Source organism: Apis cerana, linkage group LG10 (genome assembly GCF_029169275.1).
Source record: "Apis cerana isolate GH-2021 linkage group LG10, AcerK_1.0, whole genome shotgun sequence".
NCBI classification, from domain to species: domain Eukaryota; kingdom Metazoa; phylum Arthropoda; class Insecta; order Hymenoptera; family Apidae; genus Apis; species Apis cerana.
Genome location: NC_083861.1, coordinates 5,485,933 through 5,496,212, shown reverse-complemented (window position 1 = coordinate 5,496,212; position 10,280 = coordinate 5,485,933). Strand labels below are relative to the sequence as shown.

The 10,280-nt window shown below is 32.1% G+C and overlaps 1 protein-coding gene across 7 annotated transcripts in view; it reads right to left on the bottom strand.

Annotated features, from left to right (window-relative positions):
* The window catches only part of LOC107992891 (protein sister of odd and bowel-like), a 160,067-nt gene that overhangs the window by 36,418 nt on the left and 113,369 nt on the right, over positions 1-10,280 (bottom strand). The window lies entirely within an intron of this gene.

The following is a 10,280-nucleotide window of genomic DNA, read 5'->3' as shown; positions in this document are numbered from 1 at the left end:
CTGAAAAAAAATTGGATACTTGGTAAGTAACTGTTCTTAAAATTTTCCTGATATTTTATCCCTCTTAAACGAAAGAGAAAGAGGGAAGAAAAAGGAAAAAAGAACTTGATGAGATGAAATAAAGAGAGAAAAGAAAAGGAAATAAAGTAACAATTGTATAGTGATACAAGAAAAAATCAAAAAAGAGAGAGAGAGAGAGAAATTTCACTTTCTCTCTTATGATACAGCGTTTGTAATAACATGATTATTATATAGTTTATTATACTTCAGTTTATCTTATTTGAATTTTTTAATGTTGTTTATTTCAATAAATTCTATTATATATAAGAATTATTACAAAGATTTTATGATTTATTTATTCCGTATATATTAGTCTGCCAAATAATATTTTAGAATTATAGATGCCTTGATCTCTGTCTTGAATCATTCGAAAATGCAATCTTCATCAGATTTATCCAAAATGTTACATTATAAAAATTTGTGTCACGGTTGCAAACAAATATAATGGATTACAGGGCAAAAAAAAAAAAAGAAAAAAAAGAAAAATTGAGAGAAATACCGAGCGTTCTACGAAGCATTCTAGAAAATAAGATTCTAAGAAATTTGCATAAACATCCGCAAATGCAAACGGAAAGGGAAACAAAACCAAGTAGCTCGATCGCCGAGCAAGGTTGCAAAAAACGCCAGAGGGCGACCAATGGAACTGGCTTAACCTAACCAAGATATCGAAACCAATAGAATCGCGGGACAATGGCGCATACCGCGACGCCGTGTCCCAGATTTTCCACCAGTTTTCTTACGATCGGTACCATGCGGGCATTAGGCCGAAGAGCCAGGTCTCTCTCGCATATACTAGGCGTGGGAACGCACCGTGGCCGTGTATAAATCCAGCTAGCCGTTGGTACACCGATCAGCCGCCACGTATAACACAAGAGACAGAGGGATCGAGACGGAGAAGGAGAAAGCGAACCGGCCGGGTAGAGATAGAACGAGGATAGAGAGATGGAGAGGTAGACAGAGTGGCAGAGAAGGGAAGAATGTGGAGATCAGAGGCTTTGTTGCACGGACACTGTATACATAAGGAGAGGCTGGGCTAGTTTATGTAGTTTAATTTCTATAGAGTAATTTAGAAGTGGTAAATTGTAATGAAGAAATAATGAAGAATGAATAATGAAAAAGTGATAACTTTTTTTTGAAAGTTTAAGAATTGTTATGTATCTTTTTGAAGGAGGCACATCTTTCTTATTGCAATTGCTGTCGCGATTTCTACGATCCGCCTTCTCTATTTACCGCCTACGATTTATGAAAGTGAAAACATAACCTCAATCTGTGTTTTATAAATGAGTATTATTTCTAGTTGATTTAAAATAATTGAACAATGTAATATACGAATTTTAACGTCGTTAATTATCCATGAGAATGTATGTTGATTTTAATAAGAAAATATTTTTCTATGAATCGACCAACAATTGGAATTAAATTAAATTAAATTTCTTTCATGGAATAATATCAAAATATCTCTCTCCATTAAAATAACCTCACTTTTTATTCCTTCACAATTTATTCCCGCGGATTCTTATTCTCAAAGTTTCTTCTCGAAATTTCTTCCACTTTGAATTATTGTATTCGCCCTTTTTGTTTGTCATTTCAAAGAAAAAAATGAAAGATAAATCCAAACTTGGAAACAGATACTCGCAACCTAGTTAAGCTAAGATCAGCCTGTACAGGCGCAGCGCTCGTGGAACAAGGCATAAACAGCATAGGGTTGCGCAATTTCTTTTCCGTGAGCTATCCTACCGCAACGCACCGTACCAAATTAATGCGGCAACAGTGCAGACGCGAGTCGCGCGCTAAATGCCAGCCACAGTGTATAACAATTGATCGAGACCCGTTCGCCACCCGGATGTCCGAGGACGGTCGACCCACGTTGCGAAACCGAGGCCTGAAATCGCATACGCGATACATCATCCGACAGATGGAAAAACTGAGCCTGCATCTTCAAATTATGAATATTTAATTAATCGAAATTGAAGCGATTTCTAATTTAGAAACTGTGATATGAATAATCGAAAATTCAGGCTTCTAATTTATAGATTGCGATCTTCGATTGTTTTATTATTTTTCAAATTGCGAATATTTTTATGGAAAATTTAATTGGGGCAAATTATTTCAATAATTGTTTAATCGAATATACGAAATATAGTTACAAGCATGTGATTTATCGTTAAGTTATTGCGCGATGAAAATTTATAGGTTGTTTGAGCGTTGTATAAATTTTAAAGAGTTTAAAAGAAGATTTAAATTATAGGAGTCTATGGGTCTTAAAAATATAGGGAAGAAATTCGAAAACTCTTCGTTTCATCGATTCACTTACATTCAAAATTACCATGGCCAATTTTGTCCCGTTACTATAGATGGCGAAAGTAGATCTTTATCTATGGTCACGCACGCGAGTAAGCACTTACTTCATAGCGTTAGCACAACAATTGATTGATTCTGAAATAAATCGATAACCTATATATCGATATAACTATACTTTCTCTGTCTGCTTTCTTTTCTGATAAAAATTATCATTAAAAATGAATCGTTACTATCATTAATTCTCACGAATATTTGTAATGATTAATCCTGTCCGGAATTGGCAACACTTTTTTCATTTTTTGTCTGTACGAAACACGATGTATCATTTTGATTAATGTGTTATGGTTTCCTTGATAATGATAAGATGAAAGATTTTGGAGAAGAGTTGATTCTGAAATTTGAAGTTAAAATTTGTCCAAAGTTTTTCTACATTTTTAACTTCGAAGCATTGTCTAATAATATTAATACTTTTGGATAATGGATGATAGAAAATAAAAGAAAATTATAATTATGATATTGAAATGAAATTTATAGTCGTAGTCAGTATGGATAATAATATGAGAACATTTTTTTTTTAAAAATATGTAATCATTATTAAATAATGATAGATTAAAATATAGGCGATTTATTGCTAATCATATCCTTCGAACGTGTGAAATAATTAATATTAACTTTATGAATATTATTATGTCATTATTCCAGTGAAATATTTTACGATTGTTTTCATAAATGTTCACCATATAACGTAATCGATAAATAGAAAACTCTAATAGGACGTGTATTACAAGATTCTTCATAGCATTCTTCGACTTCCTGAACACTTTATTATTAAAAGTTTTGCGAGATTGCATCAGATATAAAAACCTCGTCCAGTGAAATGCCAGAGAATAATTCAAGGATCCTTGTCCATCACTCAAATTTTTTACTCATCTTGGAAATGTGAAATTATAATTAAAATCCTCAACTCATTATATACTAACTAATGAAATGTTACATAATTGTTGTGTAATGTAATTGAAAAAAAAAACAAAAATCAAACAAAATAATTTACATGTGCAATCAATATCATAAAGATATTATACATAAAATAGAAAGAAATTTTCATGATCTGAAAAAATATAATTTATCAACGAATATTATCTCGTTAAAATATAAATATCCATTGATAATTATAAAATCATAATGGAAACACAATGTTATAAAATAAAATTCAATAATTACGATTCGTTTAAACAAAAATTACATTATTACGAAATATTACGTTACGAAATATTGGCCATTGAAATACATTAATGAAAATACAAATTTCTTTTTGCATAAATGCAACGATCATGTGCTGAAAAAACGATGAAAAAACCTATAGAATATAATCGAACAATTTATTTATATATTTCAATCGAATCAAATTTATAATTATTGTTACAAATTCAACGTAACAAGCTCGATAATTTGTGTTATTGATAATCTATTATCAAGGAACATGTATAATCGTCAAAGTGTCTCCATTAATTTGTACCTGAGGAATGTCGGCGTAATGATCATCATATTACACGATCAAACTCTCACTGTCTTTCATGCTTATTATCACTGTGCATTTATTACACAACATTATTTTTGTATTTTATCTAATATACGCAGTGGCATCAATCTTGCTCTTTATTACAATGTAATTAAAATTCCATCGCCGCGCAAGGTGAAGCAATGGCGATGATTGAAAACGCGCTAATAACCAAAAACGAAAAATATAACATGCTTGGTTTTGTTGGATCGGTATGGAGAATTGGAAAATTTGAACGCGGAGTGATGATAATTTGCATACACACGCGACATTTGATTGGATATTTATCATCCTGGATGGGATAAATTCGTTTACAGGTATTACCATGTGGAATTATGACAAAAATATTATTCTGATCGATGGAGATTTAGAGATTCGAATCGGATTTAAAGAATGAAGATGAGTCAAATGAAATAAAATTTTAAATTTGTAACTTTATAATTCAATATTTTTTGTTTTAATATTCTTTGTAAAATAATGTTTTTTTTATTAAAAATCGATAAAATACGTTTGGAAATTGTTATTTTGAAATTTAAATCACTATGAAAATTTATCTATACCTTGTATTATTTCTCGTTTAAAAAATCATTATTTAATATTCACACAACTCTAATTATCTTCATTTCATTAATTATCCTCCAATTCACTACCGAATCCGCAATTGACAAACTTCATGAGAGCGAATGAAAAAGAAATTATAAAATTATATACACTTAGCCAAAAAACAGGAAGTCCAGTCCGACATCGAAGAGCAAGAAAAGCGAAAACAGGTGTCGCTGGTCCCGCAAAAAGACCGCGAATTCACGGAACGAACGATACTTATCGTTTCTGGTTAGTCGATTTCGTCGTAGTTTGTTTCTCTGCGCTGGTGCAAGGCTCAGTTTCTTTTTCTTCTTCTTCTTCTTTTTCTCCTTCCTTCGTCATTGCAAGAGGTTAGGTTAGTTCGTGATTTGATCAGGCCAGGCACGCCTCGGGCCGATCACACGAAATGCTTGTTGAAACTTTGGGGTCCACTTCGATGATTTTCTATCGACGAAACTAGATCAAGTTGCGCAAAATTACGCCGATAGAAAAAAACGACTGTTCGAAGGAGCGCGCCTTTTCATCGCTTCAGGGACGACAGTGGATCGAGAAAAGGAGAAAGAGAGGAAGAGAGATGGAAGGGTAGAAGACCGTGTTGAGGATGTTTGTTCGTTCGTTCACTGACATTGGTACCGCCTAATTGTCGGTTCGTTGATCGATTTACAGCAGCTTCGATTGCCTCGAAATCATAAATGCAGCGAAATTTGAGGTTATGGTGTCTCGGTATGCGAGTCTCGGGATTTTTACGACTATCGAAGAGGGATGATTTAGGGAAATGATAGGGGAGTGGAGTTTTTTGAGAATGAAACGATTTGGAAACAAAGAATCGTGGCATGAAAATTTTAACAGATATGTTTTTGTGATTAATTGACATTATTCTGATTATATAAATTAATCCAATGTAAATGATTGTCTTTATTATAAAAGTAGATTCCAGGAGATTCTAGAAATTAAAATAAATATAAAAGTTGTTGTATAAAAATGTCGATTAATGTTTATTTATTAAGTTACAATTTATAATTCAAGTTTGCCTTAGATGAAGAGAGACGGGGATAAAGAAACAGTTATAATCTCAGTCACAGCGCCATCTCTATTTCTATCTCGCTCTAACGCAACTCCTTATAACTTAATAAATAACCTCGACATTTTTGTATATCAGCTTTTCAATTTGTTTCGATTTTTAGATTCTTCTTCGATATATATAAGAAAAATGAAAGATTAATAAATATAATAATCGTAGAATGCATTTTTAGTAAAAAAAATCGAGCGATTAACGCGATAAAACTTTTAAAGATAAAACGTCGAATGCAATTCAAAAACCCAATTCAATTTATCAAGGTAAACTCATTGATGGACGTTTACACAATTCTAATATGACGGGAACACCTCTTAAAACGTTGTGCATTCAACTTGAAACGAGTAATCGTGCGATTGTTTACGAACACCGTGGAAATATCAATGAATATTACTCATCGATACTAGCAGGGGTTCACAGTGTATAAAAGTTTAGTCGCTCGCAGCGCTACGACGCAAAAAGTAAAAGAATAATTCAAACTATCCTTGACATTTAGCTGAGTTACCGAGTTACCAGCAGACCAATCTTCAAGTTTGCTATTGCCGCAATAAGCAATGCTTGTTCGTGAAAGATCGTTTCTATCGTATTTTTTTACTCGCCTCGAGCCCCCAGCAATTTAACCACCCTTTGTAATATCATCGTGGCATTCGAGACGCTCTCCAAAGTATGATAGTGTTGTAAAATAATTTTTAATCATCAAGGTATTTTATTATAAATTCTAACCATAGAACTTTAATTTAATAATTAAAACTTTGATTCAAGTAATGATTCAAATTGCAACTACAGCGCCCCAAGTAGTCATCTCTGATACTAAATTAGAAATTTCTTTCTCTTAACAATTTCTTATTAAATTATAAACTATCTCCTTCTTCTTGAACAACGATATTACGAGAAATTATCTTCAACGAATAAGTTTAAAAAATTCAAAATCCAAGTATCTTCAAGGAATATTTTAAAACTTTTGACATCATTAAAATTATTTCACGCGAAAATGTTATAAAAAATTTCAAACCTATATCATCTTTCGAAAGATATGTCGAGGATAATCTCTTCCGACTGAGCGATCAGAAATATCTTTTCACGATCTCGCGACACGTCGAAACGGGATCGAGGTGAAACGAGGGCTCAAAGGCACGGCGCAAAGTGTCGAAAAAAGGAGGAGCGGATTCCCTCGAGTAAACGAGGTCAGTGTATCCATCGAAATCGTCGAACTCGCCAATTATAACGTTCTCGAATACGATCCGAGGAGATAATCATCGTATCCGGTCTCTGTCGATTTCATTTCCGTCGAAACGACACCATGGTGTCCATTTTTGGGCCCACAGGTGGGCCCGTTTCGGCCAAATTAGCCAGTTTCGGCATCCTGAATTACGTGATCTCGATTTCGAGATCGATCCGGATGTGCTTACGAGGATGGTAGGATGATTGTCGGATCCATTTGAAAAATTATTCCAACTTCTGCGAGGGGATTAAGCGGTTTTTGTTTTTTTTAAAAATAATTACCAGCTCGGATACACGTATTTAATTGCATTCCTTGGGGATTGAATTTTCATGGAATTTTTTTTACGAAGAATAATCTTTCATTCAATATCAAGCTAAGCTAATTAAAATTGAATTTATATCATTTCTTTTTTTTTCTTTTTTTTTTTTTTGACTAGTTCGATGTCGAATTTCTCGACCTCGTTTTAAATTAGCTATCACGAATTATAGAGATAAAAAAGTGCACGTATCTAGATAGAATCGGAGTGTGCAACCAGTTTACAAAGGAAAGAGTCACTCGTGTCATGTTCGCAGACAGTGAAATGGCCTTGAGCTACCAATCCACCTTAGACAAAGAATAATAGCTACATGATCGACCTATGGTGTAAGTCAAGGAAATCTCTCTGTGATATTCTGCGAGGTCATTTCTTTTAAAAAATGAACTTGCTCGTTTATTCAAAGAAAGTCTAACCTTCATTGTTAGAAAGAAATATGATTATTATAATACAATAGATTCATTATTGCTATAATAATTATCTTTTTCAGAATATTATTCATTATCACATATGACATTTAAATTTCGTTTTAAAAATATAATTATTTAATGACTTAATAATAAGATGTAAAAGTTATGTTAATAAAAAGATGTCATTTTCAATGCTTGTCCTAAGGAGTTAATTATGCGTCGAAAAATCTTTTATTTGTTTTTATAATCTAATTAAAAATTAAACTTCAGATATTTTCTTTCAGATATTTCATTTTTAATTTACATATTTTGCTTTCTTTTCTTTTTTTTTAAACTTGTACTTAATCTTTCATTTATAATCAATTGCAGTTTAATTAACTATTATGTTAATTTTATTTGATTTTTTACGCTTCGTATTATAATTTCCGATATTGAAAAAAAAAAAAAATTAAAATAAAATGATATGTTAATTAAGAATGAAAGAAGATGCATTTGCATTATTTTTTTTTACTTATTCAATTTTTAATAATATACAGACCTTTTCTCTTTTCATCATTTTATTAATTTACTTTCGTCGTTTGTTCTCCCTGAATTTTCGATAAATATTACATCGATCGTGCAGATGGTCAAAGAAATTACATATAATCCCATATATAAACCCCATATATTCTGATGCATATTATAGAATATGCGATATCGATTAACAAATTTAATTCGAAACGAGTCCAGCCAATTTAATCCAAGAGCCATGAATCATCGTATAATTAACACCTGGAGACGTCAATGAAAGCATATGCTTATTTATGGAATCATTATCATTTATCCAAGATCTTTTTGGGCCTTATTTGATATTGACTCTGTCGTGTGCAGAATGCAGGTGATGCGAAGATGAAATAAAAAATTTTGCCAATTATCAAATCCAATTTTAAGTAGGATATCTAAATAATAAAATATTTAAAGAATAAGATATCTAAATAAGAATATAATTCTAAGATTTCATTTTGGATATTTTATATATTGGTAAATAATCGCTTTAGCAATTTCAAATTTTAAAGATTCAGAGGATTAAACGTAATAAAAATACGAATTCTAATCGTCTAATAATCGTTATCCTTGACACGTTGGACCGTGAAAGGATCAAGAATTTATCTCATTTAGTAATATCCTCACGATCATTCCAGCAAACAATAACCTTATTACAATGAAACGCAATCCCATTACGGATCTTGCACACAAGAAATACATAACTCGATCTTTTAACAGAATTCCTTAACATACATCTCTCGATCGTCGATCTTAATCGTCCACTCCATTGTTCCTCTTGAAATCGATCGTATGTCGCGATTTTTCTCCTTTTTTTTTTCTTTTTTTCTTTTTTCTAAAACCGCATAAAGCCTAAGATTAGACAGACTAATTGCGCTCCAACCCCAATGAACAAATGCCCCATTATCTCTTTTGCCTCAAAGTAGTTTATTGCACAAGATTTATTTCTCACCTTCTTCCAACGATACGATCGCGAAACGGCCAGTTGATTTTATCCATTCCGCAAAAGAAGCACAGAAGGTCCGTCCTGGTGAATACGGTTTATTGCTGATAGCTCATGCGGAACCCACTTTCCTAACCTTCATACCTTTCCAATCTATTATAACAGGGACGATGAATGGTATTGCTGATTGAATCGAATCTTTCAATTATTCCATCGTTCGGCCGAATCGAGATAACGAGATTCAAAACGTAAATATTACGTTTTAACTGTGTATTGGTGACTTTTTTTTTTTGTTGAATCGAACTTTTGGGAAGAGTTTTAGATGAGCATGGAATATCAACGTAAATACAAATATATTCGTTATATAAATTTATGACAATTATGAATTTAAATGAAGAAAAAAAATATTCCAAGAGCACAATTAGCACAATCTTGTATCTTAATTTTCTTCTTCCATAATATAACCTCTGAAAACTTTATGGTCGATTAATTGGAATGAAATTTAATATCCTCTCGAAGCCAGCGTTAATAATAACCATCAAAAACGAGAATAAGATTTCAAGTCCATACTCGTTAATTATCCGCAATTTATCAGTTTTCTGCATAATGATTCAGTGCGTTAGATTCTCTTGAAACTATGCGAACCTTGGTATTTCCACATGCAGATGATGCAGTCGTTAAAACTTTCCTTTCAGCGTAAGTTATAGCACGAGGGAATAATGCGCTCTCCGAGGAAGAAGACTTTCAAAGATGCCTCCTGTTTCTTCGTAAATTAAGAGATACGTTTAATATCCCTGTAACGAGCCAGGTGATGATGAACAGCTGGTTTCATACTACTCCGAATATTATCCCGAGAAACCTCTCTATTGTATATTCAACAGTTTCTTTTTTTTTACTTATCTTACCTGCGATAAAATGCGATATATTCTTTGTCGTTATCTAAATTTTTTTATTTTACACTTGAATATTGTTAATTTTAAATGATAAATATTTTTTAAGTAAAATCAAAATATTCAATACCTTTGGAAATTTAAAATCCTATCTTTCTCTTAAGTTCAAACTTCGTCAAACCAACATAAACATTTGCAAACGCTCGATTCATCTATATACTTATATTAGATAACTTTTAATTGAAAAGATTCAATCGATTTCAAATCATATTTTATCAATTGCACTCGAAATATCGATGACCAAATCTTGTCAAACATTAAACTTCGTTTACTTCTTACCAAACTTCTTACCAAATATTTTCTTTTGCCGATCAATTCATTCT